A 21,775-nucleotide genomic window follows, 5' to 3' on the forward strand; every position below is an offset into this window, starting at 1 on the left:
CTCCATGGGAGTGCATGTGTTTTCTTCCTCTCTCTTCCTGTGACGTCCCCCTCCACATTCCCTTCCCACATACTGTCCTAGTTGTTCTGACTGTGCTCATCAATTGCTTCCCCCACATCTCTCACCAACCCACTCACTTTTTAACATATTCTTTTTTTTTGCTTCTTTGAGATATCTTTTGCCGGCATTAGAGTGAGATAATTGCAGCAGGTTTTGTGTGTTCCAGTCAAGAAATAAAAGTTAGTAAACACATGGAAATGTAACAGAAAAATTCAAACTGTTTGAGAAAGTGAAGCAAAACAAAAGCAGGACACAATATTTGAAACTGGACAAGTTATCAAATGGTGTGACTTTGTGAAGTAGTGTGGTTGGACACTGCAGCTTTTTTCTAACATACTTAAATTCCTCCCAGTCTCTTTATTCAATATTTACCAAGAGAAGGAGATGAAAGCAAAAAAAATTAGCGTGGGACAGGATCTCATTTTAATGGTTGTCATTTTTATGTCTTGACACTAAACCGCTGATGAAATGTTTGAAAATTAAAGGATGCCCTCTTTTATTCTTCAGCTAGTCACAACTGATGTCAGTCGAGTCTGCCAAGCATGTTGGCATGTTTTCATGTTTAAAAAAAAATAGAAATTTGTTTTTAAATTTTGTCCTTCTGCATAAAGCAATTGATTTTCCCACAGCTAGAAACATTGACACTCATTCTAAAAACACAAATACACACACACACACACATATATATACATATATAAATATAGAGATATGTAACATATATATATATGTGGTGGCAGTTGCCACTAGGTAGTTATAGTTAGGACCTAGTTACTATAGGTCCTTTTTGTTTTGCTAATAACTTTAGTGCAGTTTGATGAATCTTCACAAAAGTTTCCAAGAAAATATCACACTCACTGTAGCTGCTATCTGGAAAGTTTTGGGGTGATCTATCAAGCGAGGACCAACAAAAAGTGGGGGTTCCAAAACGCATTTTCCCTTTAATTTTTTCATAGGGATTTTGAACAGCAATAGCACCCAAACCACTGGACAGAATGACACCAAATTTGGCAGGTAGGTCTTGGTCCACAAAGAAACCTTTTTGTTATTTGGTGTAAATCCGTTTAGTAGTTTTTGAGAAATTAAAGGAAATCCAATTTGTATATAAAGGGATGCAAAGATTTTGCAACCCCTCCCAATCTTGTGCTGAGATATGATTGGCTGCAAACAATTCAGCAAGGAAGTGTTGGTAGCCATTCCCACAAAAAAAGAATTATAAAACCAAAAGGGACCAGGGTATGAACACCCTAACCCCTGTCCAAGTCCAAGAGGCACTGCTAATATAATATGGGGGGGCAACCTGCCCCCCGGTGACCACCACCTCCCCGGGGCTTTCATGACTTGTTTGGGGGGCTGCACATGCCCCCCGCAACCTGGGGACAGCCACCTCCACGGGACTAAAAACAAACATATGCAGATGGGTCACCCGCAGCCCTGGGGACAACCTCTCTCTGGGGCTTGAATCTAATTCTATGCAGGGGGCTGTATGCCCCCCTGCAGTCCCGGGGGCCTCACCCTTCCTGGGGCTTATATCGAACTCTATGTGGTGGGGGCTTTGTGACCCCCGTACAGCCCCATAGACCGCCACCTCCCCCAGGGCTTTAATCTAATTATAAGTGGGCGGCTGAGGTCCCACCCACCCCGCAGCCCAGTGACCACTACCTCTCCATGGTTTTCATTTAATTATATGTGGGGGGGCATTTCTGTGGAAGGGGGGCCACGCAGTTCCCCTCAAGGAGCCACTGATGGTCCTGGGGACTGCCACCCCTGTGGGCCGGCACCTGCTATGTCCTTGGGTGCCCGCTCCTCGGACACAGATGTTTGCTGTGGCTTGGAGGCTCTGACAGCTGCCACCAAGTTGGAGCAAACCCTCTGCTTCGATAAAGGGAGTGCTGTTAAACAGCTCTCACTCTCATCGGAGGGAGTGGAGGTTTCCACTGTATACCTGCCCAAGGAGAGACAGGCAGGCACACAGATGAAACTGCTCTCACAGAGAGGGAGCTGCTTTAGCAGTTCCCTCTATGTGACAGCAGTACTGGCTCCCAGATGAGGTGGGGAGTCAACTGGGACCGTGGGGGCCTTCAGGCTCCCCCCACAGTCCCCAACGTTGTGACTGGGTCACATGGCTGGGTGGTGGGGGATGGGACCCCCGGGGCTGAGTTTGATCCTGGGGAGGGGGGCATGCGGGCTCCTCCCCTAAAAACAGTAATAATTAGACCAAGCCCCAGGGGCAGAGATTGGCCTGGGATGGGGTCCCAGGAGCCAAGATCAGCCCTGGGGAGTAGTCCATGCAGCCACCCTTCCCCCCCCCAAAAAAAAATTAGGATTGGCCCTGGGAGATGGGAGGTGGGTAGGCCAGGCCCTGCAGCCAACACCCGCTGCTCACAGCCCAAGGCTGTGCACTGCGTAGGGTTGGGTGGTTAGAGGGGTTGGCCGCAGGCCATACACAGCCAAATGCAACCAGGTCCTGTGGCCAACTGCCACCATGTACAGTTTGGATTAATGTATAGTATTAACCCGTTCACTGTCAGGCCTTTTCCCCCTCAGGTGTCAGGCCTTTTTTTGGTTATTTGAGGCAGTTCGTGCTTAGGCAATCATAAATTTTTGTCCATGTAAGCTACCCACGCCAAATTTGCATCCCTTTTTTCCAACATCCTATGGATTCTAGAAATACCCAGAGTTTGTGGGTTCCCCTGAAGGAGACCAGGAAATTAGCCAAAATACAGCAAATATTTAGTTTTTTAGAAAAATGGGAAAAAAGGACTGCAGAAAAAGGCTTGTGGTTTTTTCCCTGAAAATGGCATCGACAAAGGGTTTGTGGTGTTAAAATCACCAGCTTCCCAACTTTCAGGCAGACTTGAATCAGAAAACCACATTTTTCAACACATTTTTTGCATTTTACTGTGACATATCCAATTTTTATTATTTTTTGTGCTTTTAGCCTCCTTCCAGTTAGTGACAGAAATGGGTGTGAAAACAATGCTGGATCATGGAAAGCTAAACATTTCTAAAACGTAGCCAAAATTCTGAATTCCGCAAGGGATCATTTGTGTAGATCCTACAAGGTTTTCCTACAGACAATAACAGCTGAAATAAAAACATATTGTAATTGAGGTGAAAAAACAGCAATGTTTCTTCACGTTTTACTCTGTAACTTTTTACTGCGATGTCAAATTTTTGAAAGCAATATACCATTATGTCTGCTGGACTCTTCTGGTTGCGGGGATATATAGGGCTTGTAGGTTCATCAAGAGCCCTAGGTACCCAGAGGCAAGGTGAGCTGCACCTTGCAATGGGTTTTCATTCTATACCTGGTCATTTTGTGAAATATAAATAGTGAAAAATAGGTATCAAGAAAACCTTTGGATTTCCAAAATGGGCACAAGACAAGGTGTTGAGAAGCAGTGGTTATTTGCACTTCTCTGAATTCTGGGGTCTCCATACTAGCATGTGAATTACAGGGCATTTCTCAAATAGACGTATTTTTGACACACTGTCTTACATTTGTAAGGAAAAAATGTGGAGAAACACAAGGGCCAATAACACTTGGGGCCAGATGTAGCAACTTTGCAAATTGCGAGTTGCTATGGGGTCGCAAAGACCCACCTCATTAATATTAATGAGGTGGGTCGCATTTTGCGACCCCATAGCGACTATGGGCACTCACAGGTATGGAGGCCTGCTGGGACCAGCAGACCTCCATGTCTGTGACTGCTTTGAAATAAAGCAGTTTTTTTTTTCAAGTGTAGCCCGTTTTCCTTAAAGGAAAACGAGCTGCACTTAAAAAAAAAAACGAAACCTTTAGTTTCGGATTTTTTCGGGGCAGGTAGTGGTCCCTTGGACCACTGCCTACTCTGAAAAAATATTGGTGGGTCCACTCACAAAGAGGAAGGGGTCCCCTGGGGACCCCTTCCAATTTGCGAGTGGGTTACCATCCACTTCAAGTGGATGGTAACTGCGACTCCATTTGGAGTTGCATACCACTGCGAGTCGCAAATAGGAAGGGAACACCCCTTCCTATTTGCGACTCTGAAATGCATTTTGCGAGTCGGTCCCGACTCGCAAAATGCATTTCTGCATAGCAAACTCCGTTTGCGACTCGCAAACGGCGATTTTTGCCGTTTGCGAGTCGCAAACTGGTTGCTACATCTGGCCCTTGATCTACTATTCTGTGTTCCCCCAAATCTCCCAATAAAAATAGTACCTCACTTGCGTGGGTAGGCCTAGTGCCCGCGAGAGGAAACACAACATGGACACATCACATTTTCCCCAAAAAAACTGATGTGCTTTTTGGAAAGTGCCTAGCTGTGGATTTTGGCCTCTAGCTCAGCCGGCACAAAGAAAACTGTACCAAACTTGTGCAGTTTTGAAATCTAGACACCTTGGGAAATCCAAGATGGGGTGGCTTGTGGGGCTCTCACCAGGTTCTGTTACCAAGAATCCTTTGCAAACCTCAAAATTTGGCCAAAAAAACTACTTTTTCCTCGCATTTCGTGTGACAGAACGTTTTGGAATCTGAGAGGAGCCACAAATCTCCTTCCACCCAGTATTCCCGATAAAAATGGTACCTCACTTGTGTGGATAGGCCTAGCGCATGAGACAGAAAATGCCCTAAAAAACAACGTGGACACATCACATTTTCCCAAAGAAAACAGAGCAGTTTTTTGCAAAGTGCCTAGCTGTGGATTTTGGCCTCTAGCTCAGCAAGCACCTAGGGAAACCTACCAAACCTGTGCATTTTTCAAAACCAGACACCTCGAGGAATCCATGATGGGGTGACTTGTGGGGCTCTCACCAGGTTCTGTTACCCAGAATCCTTTGCAAACCTCAATATTTGGTCAAAAAAACACTTTTTCCTCACATTTCAGTGACAGAAAGTTCTGGAATCTGAGAGCAGACACAAATTTCCTTCCACCCAGCGTTCCCCCAAGTCGCCAGATAAAAATGGTACCTCACTTGTGTGGGTAGACCTAGTGCTTGCGACAGGAAATGCCCCAAAACACAACGTGGACACATCATATTTTCCCAAAGAAAAGAGAGCTGTTTTTTGCAAACTGCCAAGCTGTGGATTTTGACCTCTAGCTCGGCTGGCACCTAGGGAAGCCTACCAAACTTGTGCATTTGTGAAAACAATACAACTAGGGGAATCCAGGATGGGGTGACTTGTGTGGCTCTCACAAGGTTCTGTTACCCAGAATCCTTTGCAAACCTCAAAATTTGGCCAACAAAACACTTTTTCCTCACATTTCAGTGACTGAAACTTGTGGAATCTGAGAGGAACCACAAATTTCCCCAAGTCTCCCGATAAAAATGGTACCTCACTTGTGTGGGTAGGCCTAGTGCCCGCAAAAGGAAATGCCCCAAAACACTATGTGGACACATCAAAATTATCAAATACTAAACTACCTGTTTTTGCAGGGGAGGGGACCTGCGTTTTTGGTCCTGGGCTCAGCAGCCATATAAGGAAACCTACCAAACCCAAACATTTCTGAAGACTAGAGACTAGATACCTGAGGGAATCCAGGGAGGTGTGACTTGTGTGGATCCCCCAATGTTTTCTTACCCAGAATCTTCAGCAAACCTCAAATTTATCTAAAAAAAAGTCACATTTTTCCCATATATCTGTATGTGATCACCACACCGGGACAAATTTCCTACACCCAACATTCCCCTCAGTATCCTGGTAAAAATGATAATTCACTTGTGTAGGTGAGCCAAGTGCCTGTGACAGGGAAGAGCCAAAAATATGTTGAAATTGAAGGTGAACCAAAGCGGGTCCAAAAGGGCAAACATTTTTAGGCTGACAAGTGGGGCAGAAGTTTTATGGGTATAAATAAGACAATGCTGGGTGGTAGGAATTTTGTGGATTCCTGCAGATTCCGGAAGGTTCCATCACAAAAATGTGGAAAAAATGTGTGATTTCCAGCAAAGTTGGAGTTTGCAGGCCATTGTGGATAATAAAATGGTGCGGGGTGCATGTGAAGCACACCACCCTGGACTCACCCAGATTTTTAGTTTTCAGATGTGTCTAGATCTTGTGGATATTTCTACATGGCAGTGTCCCAAACTCCAAAAAGTGCAGCCCTCACCATTCCAAGTGGGATAATTTTGAGAGTTAGCCAAGCTCTCATGGCCCAAGTGTAAAACCCAAACCCAAAATAATCAAATGTCCTCTTGCTTGCCATGGGATAAGATGTTTTAATGCGCGGGGGAGAGCTGAAAGACTGTTAACCAGGCCCATACTAGTTGGTAGTCACCACCACACTATATATATATTTTTTTTTATTCCCTGGCATCTAGTAGACTTTCTGCCCCGGGGGGTGTGGATCAGGGGTAATTGACCCATCGGACCACTTTGGCCCCATTTATTTGGGGGGGGAGTATAGCCATACCCCCACCCTCTTATTTTGAAAAAAAAATCTTCCCTGGTGTCTGGTGGGATTTTTGCCCCCCTTGGGGGCAGATGGGTCTCCCAAAAATCGGCCGAGCTGCCCACAATGGGGGCAGATATGGCCAACAATAATCTGCCCCCATTGGTAGCGACCCTTGGCCAAAGGGCTTCCCCCCCCAAACAAAACACACACATACACCAATCCCTGGTGCCTAAGTGGTTTCTGCCCCCGGGGGCAGATCGGCCTGATAGAAATAGGCCGATCTGCTCCCAAGGGGAGCAGAAATGGCATACAGTAAATTTGCCCCCCCAGGGGAGCGACCCTTGCCTAAGGGGTCGCTCCCCATATATACAAAAAAAAAAATTAAAAAAATTATCCCTGGTGTCTAGAGGTTTCTGCCCCCGGGATCAAATTAGATTAGGCCGATCTGCCCCTGGGGGGGGGGGGTAGAAAAGGCCTAAAAATAATTTGCCCCCCTGGGGAGTAGCCCCTGCCCAAGTGCCCAAGTGGCCACTCCCTTATGCATAAAATAAAAATAAAAAACTCCCTGGTGTCTAGTGGGCATTTCTGCTGCCTGATCACATCGCGATCGGGCAGCAGAAATGCTGAAAAAGACATCAAAGGAAAGGGAAGACCACAGTGGGGGCAGAGGGATTGGAGGTGGAAAGGGAAGTGAGTCCCCTTCCATCCCTGCCCAGGGGAGTGGGTGTGAGGCCCCCAGGGGGGAGCACTATCGCTTCCCCTGAGGGCCCCTACCTGGACATATCGATTACATCCTCGGCACCCGAGCGGTGCAAACGAGGATGTAACAGTTACGTCCAGGGCACCCAAGGGGTTAAGATTTACTTTACATTAGGAAAACCATAGCAATTCACTGAAAAAATACAAAAGGTTACAGGGACGTTATAGTTGGGGGAAATAGAATCAAAAAAGACGTAGACATAGAAGTTCACTTAAAAAAACAAAGGTTACATGGACATTATAGTAAGGCTCACATTTTAAATCCACGAAACCATAGAAATTCACCAGTTAGAGTTAAATGTATCTCAAGTAGCTATAACTCATGCCCTAAGGTAACTATATCTTGTGCCCTCGCCATGCACTGCTAATTACCCCACAAATTAAGGCACTCATGACATCTTTGATAACATCATTGATAATATCAGTGTAATATTTGCAGTAAAAGTTTTGACGAAAAAACTGTGACTGGCAAGGGCACGAGTTATAGTTACCTTAGGGCATGAGTTACAGCTCCTTTGGTACTTCTCTGCCCCTCCCTCCTTGGCATGGTGTTGTTATCAGGGACTGGATGCCTCTTCCCGAGGGGACAACACGAATCAGGTGGGTTAATGATCACAAACTCCTGCGTTTCTGTAGTTTCGTCACATGATTGCACACAGAGGTAAGTCCCAGGACAAAAGTAAAGAGTGATTGAGAGAAGAAAAAATTAGTAGTTTGGTGGATTCCAGGAAGTCCTTTAGTAGATGTGCTGACTTCATAGTGTGATGTCACCCAGGTGTCACTGGCATAACAAAGGCCCCCGCTGCCCCCGTGGTGCAGGGGAGCCCAGGGGGCCCCCTCAGCACAGTGCCCTGACCTGAGACCTCCTGAGTGTGTTTGGAGGATGGCCCCTCCATGTACTTTGTGGGGGGCCCCCCTCAAGTTTCGTTACTCCACTGCCCGGTATTCTACAATCATTGTAATCTAATATATATATTCAAGGTTCTGCTCTTGGAGCTATTGCTAATCACCTGGACTTTCTCGTTCTCAAGTCTTACAATGTCTTTTGTAATTTGTTCCTGCTCTGCTTCTTGAATGTCCTTGAGCAAGATTTATTCACTGACCTTTCTAATAAGCAACCTTGTCAACAGGCTATTGTACTCCAGCTGCAGAAAAGTCTATTATTACCTCTTGCCTTTCAAGTTTTTTCAACAATAATGTTGAACATTACTCATGCATTTATACCCTTGCCCCTTCTACTTCTATCTCGGAGAATGATGCTTCCTGAAAAATTCCAAGATCAAATGTTTTTGAAATTATAATATAATCCATTCTTATCTTTCAGCTAAATTACCTTGCCGACGCGTGCAATGATCTCAGGAAGAGAGTTTTCTCAATTTCTCTTGCTTTTTCTCAAGAGTTGTTACTGGTGTAGGCGGTTTGCTGCTGGCCCAAACATAACAGGATATCTCCAGCTTAAGCCCTCATCAAGGAGCTCCTGATCCTTTGAGGGTTTCTGAAGGACAAATACGGAATAAGAAAAAAAAGACTTACCTTTCCGACACCGCATTGCTCCTCTTTTCTCCTGGTGTCCCAGCAGTCCCTGGGACATCAGCACAGGCTCCCCATGCTATCCTGGTCTGGTCTTGTGCTATACCTAGCATGCTCTCATGCTATACCTAGCATGAGAGCAGCACCAGGATTTGTCTGAGTGACTTGTTCTGCTTCCCAGGCACTCCATGTACACCACAGTCGGGTTGGAGAAACCTTAGTGTGCATGTCGGTTTGGCCTGCCTGAGATGGTCGGCCAAACTGACATGCGCACTTAGTGCACTGACTCCAGTCCCCCTCCTCCCACCTCCCATGGACAAGCCTCACCCCTCTATGCACCTGCTTGCTGAGCCAGCAACTGAAAAATAAAACAGTAGTGTAATATTGTTTTATTTTTCAGCTGCTGGCTCTTAGCCAGAGGGGTGACACTCCTTCGCCTTTGCGGAGGAGCCGTCCCCTGGCTGACAGGAGATAATCTGTAGGGTGGTGCAAGGAAGAGACATGAGGTGGAATTAAGACCAGGAACCCTTGGAATGAGCCAAACCCGCATTCAGTAGGACTAGCGGCAGGCTCCTAGAAAAACCTTAGGCGCCTCTACGTATTATGATTATTATTTTATAGATTGCACACTGCTGATGGAGATATTTTATCACTTTCAATAGTGACAAGAGAAGCAAGGCCACTACATCGGTCTTAGTATCTCAGCCGCCCGCTCTGTCTCAGTAGAAAGTTTGAAGGCCTATTTGTTAAGGAAAAAAGCAATGCGGTGGAGGTTAGGATACCTTTTATAGAGCCAACTTAACAGTTAATAATATCATCCTCAACATGAAAGTCTTCATAACAGCTTAAAACACGTGTACTTCCTCGTCTGGTTACATTTCTCGAGATGTAAATTACTGCGCGCTGTGCCTGACCCAGGGTCAGCCTCTCTGCGACGCATTGTTACCAAGAACATTGTTAAGGCAAAGAAACCCTTCTGTCTTCAGGCTCAAATGCTTCGGCTCTCTTTTGCTACTAATGAGAAGACTTTCTCTGAGGGTTCAGTGTGGAAAAGAAAAGGGAAAATGAAAAGACTATCTCATCTCTGTGGAGGAGAGGCAGAAAAGGACGACGCTTATTAGTTTGAGAGAGTAGCAATTTGTTACATCGCTTACATTGCTCCGCGTGTTTCCTTGGTGTCCTGCTCCGTTGTCAAATTTGATGATGGTGCTTACGTTGTGTCAGTGGTTGCAGGTGGTGGTCATCTGCAGTCATGTTTGGGGGCTGGAACTTTTTTATTGACCTCAAATGTTTGACCCAGAGCAGGAGAGCGAAATAGAGAAACAAGGAGGAAGAGAAAGATAGGAAAAGAGTGACAAAAGGCAAAAGCAGAGATGAGTAAGAACCTGCAAGAGTGAGATAAAGTGATAACCAGTGTATGTGGTTGAAGAATGGGGCATGAGGTGGAATCAAGTCCAGGTACCCTTTGTATTCATCGACCTGGTCATACGGCAGCACTGGTAGTGGGCTTCTAAGACAAACATTGATCCTTCCTCTTGTATTACAAATTGAGCACAGCATATTCATCTTTAGTAAATTGACATACAATAAATCAAAATGGAGGTCAAGTATGTAGGTGGTGAAAATGCTAAAATCTGGTTTTTATCTCAGCCTCCTGTACGTAGGCTGGACACACTTTTCATTTAAAAACACCTACATCTGGGAATGGCCCTTAGACACAAAGGGGGTCATTCTGACCCCGGCGGTCCAGGGTCAGCAGGAGCACCGCCAACAAGCTGGCGGTGCCCCGCAGGGCATTCTGACCGCGGCGGTTTGGCCGCGGTCAGAAGAGGAAAACCGGCGGTATCCCGCCGGTTTTCCGCTGCCCTGCTGAATCCTCCATGGCGGCGCAGCTTGCTGCGCCGCCATGGGGATTCAGACACCCCATACCGCCGTCCTGTTCCTGGCGGTTCGCCCGCCAGGAACAGGATGGCGGTATGGGGTGTCGTGGGGCAGGGGCCCCCGTAAGAGGGCACCACCCTGAATTTCAGTGTCTGCTTTGCAGACACTGAAATTTGCGAAGGGTGCAACTGCACCCGTCGCACCTTCCCACTCCGCCGGCTCCATTCGGAGCCGGCTTCCTCGTGGGAAGGGTGTTTCCCACTGGGCTGGCGGGCGGCCTTTTGGCGGTCGCCCGCCAGCCCAGTGGGAAACCCAGAATAACCGCAGCAGTCTTCTGACCGCGGTGCGGTATTCTGGAGGGGGGAACTCTGGCGGGCGGCCTCCGCCGCCCGCCAGGGTTGGAATCACCCCCAAAGCTTGTAATGAAATGTTAGAATGGGGCAAGGAGGTCAATGACCCACAACACATTTACAAAAGTAGTTATTTCTGCGAGTTGATTGCACAGACAACCTTCTGAGAGCTCACATACACGTGACTTCTAGACCAGACCGAAGCTGTGCTGCTCTGCTGCTTGCAGAGATTTCACACAAAGGTGTTAGGTCATTCTTCCTTTGCTGCATTGATGGTAATTGCAGATAATTGATGCTTCCTATCCAGCTGAATAGTACTATTTTATCAATTATCTGCCATTACTGCCAATATACCCCAACAACAAATTATCTGCATTTGCCATATTTGTTCTTGTAATACCTCTACACATCACTCAGTGAATGTCTCTGATGGTCATTTGTAGCTGCTGCACTGTTGAGGATTGGGGAATATTATTTCAGTTCACAACAAGCTCACTATGGGGGTTATTACAACTTTGGAGGAGGTGTTAATCCGTCCCAAAAGTGACGGTAAAGTGACGGATATACCACCAGCCGTATTACGAGTCCATTATATCCCATGGAACTCGTAATACGGCTGGTGGTATATCCTTCACTTTACTGTCACTTTTGGGACAGATTAACACCTACTCCAAAGTTGTAATAACCCCCTCTGTCTTATCAAATTCTGAGCTAGTCAATGCCTTACAAAAAGCTAAACAATGGGTAAATGAATCCAGGCGCCAACCTTAGAAGAGCTGTTTGAGTTTTGTGTATTGTTATGAAAGCAAATTTTGTTTTCCATGAAGAGTATAATATGAGTGTTATCTGGAGGACATTTTCTGTATTATCAAGAGCTCTACTTTAAAACACAGCTCTTAAGGAGTCTGGGCTTTTGGAATGGATCTCTTTGAGTCTTGGTATCAAGTGCAGAACCGAGTGAATGACTGACTGAGTGAATCAGTAGTGTGAAGCCAGATATTCCACTGGCCATAACCTGTGCACTTTGGTTTTCACTTTCACCTAGGCACCGTTTAACATATTTCAATGATTTGTAAAGTTTCCTAACTTGCGCATGGAATTCTGCACACATCACAGCTTTTAAGCCATAATCCTGTGAAAGGAATGTGAATTGCAGTTTTGTTCTTAGTGCCACATAGTGGAAAGACTTCTTTTTGTTATATAGTTTTAATCCTCGCAAGATTTATTTCCCAGTGCTGAAACTCCTTCCCCTGCACCCTTACAAAGATAGGGTTTCTTCCCTTCCCACTGTGGAAAGGAATTTTCCCAGGCACTTGACAAGAGTAAGGGCCTCATTACAAGTGTGGCAGACGGTCGGACTGCCGCACTCCAGGCAGTCCGACTGCCCAGTTACAACCCCAGTGGGAGAACCTGCCAGAGGACAACCATCCCCAGTGGGAATATGGTTTCCAATGGTATGTTGGTGGTCAGAGTTGTACTCCACCAGGGCAGCACTGAAATCAACCACCACCTGGCTGATTACAACTCCCCTCACCAGCCTTTCCATCTCAATCTGACCGTCATGGAAATGCTGGTGGTGAAGGTGTGCTGGGGCTACGGGGGGCCCCTGCACTGCCCACGCCATGGGTAGTGCAGGGCCCCCCTGCCCATCACCCTCAGAATTCGGAGGGTACTGGTCGGCCTCCTCTGTGCTACAAGATAGCACTCGGCTCCTTTCTGAGAGCCGAGTGGTATCTTGTAGTACTGTGACCAGCAGGAATCCTCTATTGCAATGTTCCCGCTGATCACACCAGTGGAAACATTGCAATAGGGCAGGGGGGGAAGCCAAAACCATGGTGGTGGCGTCCTACCCCCGAGTTTGATGGTCCTGCGGCGGGACCACCAAACTCCTAATGAGGCCCTCAATCTGCAACCATTTCCAGGGTAGAAAAGAGTCAGAGAAAGTTTTGTGAAAGACTACAAACAAGTATTTTGGATGTTTGCAAACTTTCAAAGCATTCATGCCTTCGAGCTACCACTTTGCACCCCTTGCAGTTCATTTCCTCCTACATAACATGATGTCCTTTTTGGGTAGTTTCATATTAGGGTAGTATGGATTGTGGCAGCAAGATCACAATGTGGGATTCCTTGCAGTCACAAATCCAGCCACTTGCTTGTATAAGTCTGATTTACAAGCACAAAATAGTTTATAAATGGGGCCTACAGTGTTTTCATTTGGCGTTTCAGATTGATCGAGAACAATAAGAATTCTGTAACTGTGTCAGTCTTTGAGATTGATTTCCAGTATTTTTTTCAACTGACTTCTACTGACTTCCAAGCTTCAATGGGAGGCCACTCAATAATGACCTTCTGTCAATAAATAAGCATTCAAACCCGCATTGCAACCACATCTTTGTTTTAATGTGAAAATCGTTGCAGCCCCACTGGATGTATGTATAATATGCATGTATGCATGTGGTAATTGGGGGCGTAACCTAGGCCCCTGCAGCCCCTGCTGTGCAGGAGGGCCTTCAACCTTCCATGAGCACCACAGCCATTCAAGGGAGCCCCATTCAGCCCAAAGTGTTTTTTAAAATAGTTTTTTATTATTTTGAAACATAAGAACAGTAGCAATATCAAGCAGTATATCTTAAAGCACCATCGGTATCAGATTCAGAAATGCACTCTCAGCTGCCATAGCATACAAAGCATCGCAAGCATCAATATATAAACATTTGCAATGACTGTACATAGGTCAAAAAACACAGTCTATACATTGCCTACCTAAAGAGACATAAACAGAACTGTTGTCAGAAAAACAGCGTATCCAAGGGACGTTAGCTCCTGTATCTAGAGAAGGGGATGGGGAGAGAGGAAAGAGTTGGGGGAAGTAAAGGATAGTTGTTCAGTTGTTGGTGTCGGGGTAGTTTACTAAAGGGGCTTGTGTGTCCGCTGTAACTAGTGCCGGGTCCTTGTCCATGGTTGTGCCTTTCCTTGTGTATGGGATGTTGCAGGGCCAGATCCACTGTCCCTGGAGCAGGCGGGGCATACTAAGTGCTCAGAATGGTCCTTCGTCTGACTTGCCTTCCACATTCTCTAAATATTTTAGCTAATCGGGGGAGGTGGGGGTCGGTACCAAACTCTTGCACCTTCCACTACTCAATGCCCCCTGGTCAGCTAATGTACCAGAAGGTAGATTTTTCTGTCACAGTCAAAGGGGGGGACGTGAGCCTCTTTCCAGCTCATGGCGATTCTGCGCTTAGCCAGGGCCAAAATCATCACAAAGTCGATGAATATTTGTGAGATGTAGGAGACTCAGAGGCTTCTTTTCACATTCAGCAGAGGGGGGCATCAGTTTGCGTTACACCTCTGGTGAATGAGTGGCTGGAGAGGTACCTGGGCTCTGAAAGTGTGATAACTACTGTTGTTTAAAGAGACATGTCTTCAGTCAATCAGGTGGCCTCCTCTGGTCAACAGAAGCACCATCGTGGCTCCTTTGGAAGTAGGCTTAATTATTTTCCTAGGGAATGAGAGTTACTTTCAATCAGAACAAGCTGTATTGCCACCCTGTCCTAGAATGGAATTTATTATACCAAATAACATGTTTCTATCATTGCATGCAGCAGAAACGGAAGTGAAAAGCACACCTAACAGTGAATGTCATTTTTTAAAACTTTCCAGATTTCCGTTGTAGAATAGCACAATATTTTCCTCTTCACTTATGCCGCATCACAGCCAGAGGCTGTTTTGTCAGATGGCTGTAGCAGGACATTGTGTACAATGTTTCCTGTATTGTGCGTAAGAGCCTTGTAACTACAGGGGAACATCTTCATTTCATACCGAGAAGCACGTGCATGAACATGTCCTTGGGAATGTTAGCGAGCACAGTGATGCCTTTCAGATAGGCCACGGTAAGTGGTCTGCCCAACAGTGCAGTAAAGTGAGAGGTAAGGACTTACGACTGATGCCACTGATCCAGCGCTGACTCCACTGTTGACCCAGTGTTATCACAAAGACCAACCCTATAGGCCCACGCGGGCCAGGGTATATCTATAATGATAATCACTACTGTCCAGTGGGACTCTTTTTCTGGCCGGACCTGTACCAATTTAATTAGGGGTAGCTTGACTGAAATAACGTTAATAATTGTATGTAATTAATGCAATCTACTCTAATAGTATAGATGCAATCATTTTTTGTATATTTGTCGACATTGCATAGGCAACAGATATACATAGTGTAGTCTCACAAAGGGCGGATGAGGCAGGAAAGGTGGGGTTCTACGTTCCTAAGATGACTGGTCCAGATGAGACCCTTCAAATTACTTAAGGTTTGAAACGTCAACATTAGGTCCCTGGTCATAATGTGATGAGATTGGTGTCTAAATGAACTGTGATTGTGAAAGAACAATACGTGTATAGGAAGAAGACCAGGGATCATTTGTTTAATGCTGCTTGTTAACTATGTATATTCACGTCTGAACCTCACCTTCACTGCAAAAAGTCCCACAGGACAGTTGACTATCATTCTACTGTTAAACCACCGATAATTTCCCAAGGGACCAATTTCTAGTGCAGCATCAGTCATCCTTCTATTGATCATATGCATATATGTAAACAAACTTATCTGTGGAGAAATGAAACACCATGTTATGGTTGGAGATAAAAGACGATACAGCATTGTATACTAAAGTGAGAAATAACAGCTTTGAATGACTTTATTACATCAGACATATTTACAATTGCATTTCATATACTTACATATTTTGTTACCGAATTAAAGCTGACCACCTTTTATTTGGATGGACCAGTGGGGTAAACATTCAGAGCTTGGACACCATGGTCTGCAGGCACTGGGCTGAGTCCAAGGAAGTCAACTTCTGCCTGTACAGTGCTTAGAAATGGCAGAAGAGGGGTCGAAAGTGCTACCTACAAATACATTGTTATTATTATTATTATTATTATTATTAGTAGTCGTAGTATTATTCGTATTATAATTATTATTAAAATTATTATTATTATTATTATTGATAATAACAATAATAATACTATTTTTGTTGTTGCTAATATTATTATTGTTGTTGTTAATATTATTATTACTACTCTATTAATGCTAATAATAATTAATGCTACTAATTCTTCTTATATTGTTATTATTAGTAGTAGTATTGTTGTTGTTAATAATAATAATAATAATCATCATCATAGCTTGTGCCATTGTTGTTTCTACATTTAGTGGTATTAGTATTACAATAATATTAAAAATAACAGAAACAACAATATTAGTACCACTACTACTAATAATAACATTAATCATCATCACAGCGTGTGACATTGTTGTTTCTACATTTAGTGGTATTAGTATTACCACAATATTAAAAATAACAGAAACAACAATATTAGTACTACTGCTACTACTAATAATAATAATCATCATCATCAGGTAAGCATGGGCCTAGTGCTGAACAATTTCCTTTTTTTATGTTTCACGTGTCCAAGACAGTTCCACATTTACAGGGCACCTAGACCTATACATATACTTTACATCTATGGACACATATGATGCCTTTTGAATGGATGCACGTCTATTGTCCCAGTATAAAGTGACCCAGTAGCAATGATATCTTAATTGATGCAGAAGAGTAAATTAGGCATCTTTCAAGGCATTAAAACTGCTGTGTTTTTATATCTTTTATGATATTATGTGTTAGATGTATTCATTTTATATTTCTTGATTATAATTGCTTTTTCATCTTTATCTTTGTATAATCGTATTGTTATGCCACTTGTAGGAAAGAACTCTCTTTCTGGGCATGGTTACCCCCATTATCTGCCTGTTGTCAGTGTGTCTGACTGTGTTCACTGGGATCCTGCTAACCAGGACCCCAGTGATTATGCTCCCCCCTTCTAACTTGGGAACTATACCTTTTTCTCCCTACATTTGGCATACTGGTGCCCCCATGTAAGTCCCTAGTATGTGGTACCCAGGGTATTGGGATACCAGGGGATCCCTATGGGCTGCAGCAGGTATTATGCCACGCATGGGGAGTCCAAGCAAATTGTTCTGTAAGCCGGCCATTGCAGCCTGCGTGAAAGGATGCATGCACCCTTTTTCACCATAGGTTACTGCACCAGGTTACTATAAGTAACCCCTTATGGCAGGCCCTCCTAGCCCAGAGGGCAGAGTGCAAGTACCTGTGTGTGAGGACACCCCTGCACTAGCAGAAGTGTCCCCATGAATTCCAGTGCCATTTCCATGGACCTCGCGAGTGCAGGAACACCATTTTACACATGTTATAGACATAGGTCACTACCTATGTCCATCTACATAATAGCAACTCCAAACCTAGGCATGTTTGGTATCAAACATGTTGGAATCATACGCCAATACTGTTGCCAGTATTGGAAGTATGATTCCATGCACTCTGGGGGCTCCTTAGAGGACCCCCAGCCTTGCTACCACCAGTCTTCTAGGTTTTTGCAGGCAGCCCAAACTGCTGCCACCCCTCAGACAGGTTTCTGCCCTCCTGCTGCCTGATCTGATCAAGCCCAGTAAGGCAGAACAAAGGATTTCCTTTGGGAGAGGGAGGTAACACCCTCTTCTTTTGGGAATAGGTTTGACTGACTTGGGAGGGGTAGCCTTCTGAAGCCAGTGGTATGGCTGTGTAGGGCACATTTGGTGCCCTCTGAGCATAAACCAGTGTACACCAGTTCAGGGACCCCCAGTCCCTGCTCTGGTGTGAAATTGGACAATCACCACCACGGGTGGTGCCCAGAGCTCCTCCAGAGGGTCCCTGGGTTCTGCCATCTTGAATCCAAGGTTGGCAGGGACCTCTGGGAGCATCTAAGTGGCCAGGCAGGTGACGTCAGAGTCCCCTCCTGACAGATAGTCACCTGGCTAGGTGACCAATCCCCCTTTCAAGGCTATTTAGGGTCTCTCTCTTGGATGGGTCCTCAGATTCAGCTTTCAAGATTCCAACAGGACTCCTTTGCAACCTCCACTTTGACTTCTAACTACTGGAACTGCGACTGGACCTTCCAGGAACTGACAATCTGCATCCATGAAGAAGACTCTTACTGCAACATTGTTTCCATGGCTCCTTCCAGCTTCTGCAACAAGGGCGGCAAGTCTTCAGTCTGCATGAGAAGGAAGAGGGAATCTCCCTTGGAGTGAAGAAGTCACTCCCCTACATCCGCAGGCACCTACTGCAACGATGACTGGCTGCATGGATCTCCTCTCATCCTGAGCTGCGTGGATCCTGCATCACTGGTGGCAGTCCAGAGTAGTCCTTTTCATCCTCTTGGACTGCTGTCCAAGTTTCGTGGAGGTAAGCCCTTGCATTCCCACGCAGGACAGTATTCCCGTGCACCACATCTTTTGCAGCTGCCAAGGCTTGTTTGCATTTCCTCGAATGGAACTTCAGGTTACATGCAGCTCCATCCCTCAGCACTTCTTCCTGCGACAGACAGCCTGCTGTGTACTTATCCTGCGGTGTGGGATCCTTTCTATAGTGTTGCGTGGGCTCCTTCCTTAACTTTTGTGTTCCCATCCTGTGGGGCTCCTGTGAGTGCTGCCTTTGCTCCTGTGGGATCTCTGTATTGCTGAGGGTCCCCTCTGACTCCTCCTCCTGGGTTAAGTCCTCCTGGGCCTTGATGGTCCACGGCAGCACCACTTTTACACTAATCACGCATTTCCCTTTGCAAGGCCTTCGTAGCTGACCACGACTCCAACCACCATCACCCTGTTGGGATCCATGATTCTGGTGGTGGCAGTGGTCCAACCGCCAGGGTTGTTATCTTGCGGTCAGGCCACTAGGAGTGCGGCGGTCCGACTGCCACCGTGGGTTTGCCGGTCCTTGGATGGCCAAATTTGTAATAGGGCCCAGAGTGTACAGTGTGACTTTCAAAGGCTCTATTCGAGCTAGTCCATATTAAACACATAGCCAGACTGGCAGACTAGTATGTGCGACAGCAAGGCATTGTCTCAGTACATCAATCACAGACATTCTCCACTGGCTCCCAGTAAAATTGTGAGCTTTGCTCAAGAGTACACGTCTCATGACAAAAGCCCCATTCATACGTGTGCAAGACTCCTTTTTTGTTTCTCTTTGTTCAAAAATAATATCACTGTTTAAAGGCTTTTGACGGTATCATCAAAATACCTCTACTATATAAATGATCATGTTTTTTAAGGACATGATATCTGAATAAATAGCTCTTTCACATCTTGTGGTAGATTTACTAAATCTTTGTACTGGCGCAAAGTGACAAAAAGCAGTGCAAAGCCTTGGAATATTACTTAATTTCTACTACAAAGGGTATTGTGTACTAGAAAAGAGCTTTTTTTGCTGCTGTTCTCTGTAGCAAGAACTTGACCCAAAGGTATTGGAGTGCTTTATATGACCATCAGTTACAACACATTCAATATTGGAAGGCAAATGGATTGCAAGTTGTAACCGTCCGGCAGCTGCCAATGCAGCCGCACTCCCGCGGTGCCCATTTTGAAATCCCCGCTGGGCTGGCGGGCGGAAACCGAGTTTCCGCCCGCCGGCCCAGCGGGGATGTGGGCCGCAACATGGGAGCCGGCTCCAAATGGAGCCGGCGGTGTTGTGGCCGTGCAACGGGTGCAGTTGCACCTGTCGCGCTTTTCACTGTCTGCATACTCCCCCCCCACCGACTCCCCGTGCGCCATCCTTTTTCTGGCGGTGCCCTGGCGGATTACTACCGCCGGGGCCATTGTAGCGGAAAACAGCCACGGTCGTAATCCCCCAGGAAGCACCGCCAGCCTGTTGGCGGTGCTTCTGTCATTTTAGCCCTGGCGATCTCGTACCGCCAGGGTCAAAATGACCCCCTATGTGATTTGCACAGAATCACAGGATATTGATTTGACACAGAGACTCAACCCTGGTTCCCCAGCTCCAAAGTTGGCAGTTCTGGCCGTTATGCCTCAACCTTTTCCCTTCTATCTCTGAAAATGGCACTTTGCACTGCTTTGCACCACTTTAGATGAAGGGGGAGTCACATGATAAAATGTGTGGTTCCCAGCAGACTTTGATGAAATGCCTGATCTACTAAGATAATTAAATCAGGGGGTGCATGATGCCTCCTTCAAGCAGAATCTCACTTGGAAAATGTTTTAATTTCTTCAAACATTCCACACATTGTAAAGCACATATTCAATGTGTGAAATGTATTAGAATGTGTCTAGGCATTAGATTTTGTACTGGAAGGGTATGATTCGAGTAAAATCATAAGCTGGACAGCACACACACACACACACACTCTGTGCCATGATGCAACGGTTGTGTATAGTGCTGGGCGGCCTCTATGTGCACCATCCCATGTGTAGTGGGCAGAAGCAGACCATTTTTACCACATCTGGCTCTGCGTTGCTTTCTTCCAGTTGTGTGACAGTTCACAGCTGCTTTGGAATGTCAAGCATTTCTGGAGAATGCATTTAACTCTGAATCTAGTGATGGGCCACTTACTATGATCACACAAGTTTAGCCTACCTATAATGCTCTGAAAACGGCAGTATATGGTCTACTACATTCATTTATAGCATGTCTATACCTTGGAAAACCGCAAAAATTGACTCTTAGCTATGGACATAGTGTCACCAAACATTCCAGGGTTTGGAAAAACATTAAGAGCAAACCTCTGTGTCACAGTTTATCAGGACACCAGTATCACTACAGGGTCTAGCATAGACATCACCGCAAAGCAGATGATTCACAAGAGCATTCAGGAGTGCAGGAAGTAGCACTAAATCGGTACTCTTTTATGTACTCTCACATACCTTTGTGAATTACCCCCAAACAAGTAAAATGAGAAACAAAGAGAGCCTCAAGAGAATATTTGTGTGTGTGTGTGTGTATATATATATACATGTACTGCAAATAGAAAAGACTTTGGCCTCTTAGCACTTTTACTCTAATAGGACGCTTTGGGTTGAGTCACAAAGTCCTAGTGGAGTATGCAAAATAGTACTCCGGTAGTACTTCTTCCAAAACTCAGAAATAATTTTGGGAACCAACTTCTAGATATGCCACAGTGCAGCTCTGCCATGCCACAATGACTTTTTAAACTGGAGCTACAAGCATGCAAGCTTTACAGATTACACTGTGACTGCAAACGGTTCCTTTATTTGTCAATCTATCTCTTGTGGATATACTGTAAAGTTGAAATACCCTTGGGGAATGGCTTTAGTCCTACGAGAGAGGTGAGCACACACTTCTGGTATAAGACTTACGAGAAAGTGATTGAAAAGGTATTACTTCTGAGCATTTTTATTTTCATTTGTTATGTTTAGATACTTCTTTATGCAAATGCAAAGAACAGCTTACTTGTCCATAAAACACACACAATCAGGGCTTATTGGACATGTTTTATGAGTTTATGTCGAGCCTCGATTTGAAGGTCAATTACCCCAAGACTTTTGTCATGACCTGTGGCCCACGTAACACAAAATCCAAACAATTTACTATGGGAGGGCATTCTCTTATTAAGGTCAAAGATTTTTGTTACCTAGGCATGCATTTGAGTTCCTCTCTGTCCTGGAAGACTCATATTAATTTTAAGCTCCAACAGCTGATAAGGAACACCGAAGCGATCTTTCGCTTCTCTAATAAACTAGGCCATAGACCCCCCGCACATATGAAAACTCTGTATAATTCTAAGTGAACCGCAGCTGTGCTCTACGGAGCAGGCGTCTGGGGCTGTGTAAAGGTACCATCTCTCCAGAGGGTCGAAAATAAATTTTTGCGAAGATTACTGTTGGTTCCAAAATGTACTGCAAATATCATCTGCCACGAAGAACTTGGTCAGTGTTTTTTGGAGGATAGGG

This window comes from Pleurodeles waltl, chromosome 9, assembly GCF_031143425.1.
Source record: "Pleurodeles waltl isolate 20211129_DDA chromosome 9, aPleWal1.hap1.20221129, whole genome shotgun sequence".
Lineage (NCBI taxonomy): Eukaryota > Metazoa > Chordata > Amphibia > Caudata > Salamandridae > Pleurodeles > Pleurodeles waltl.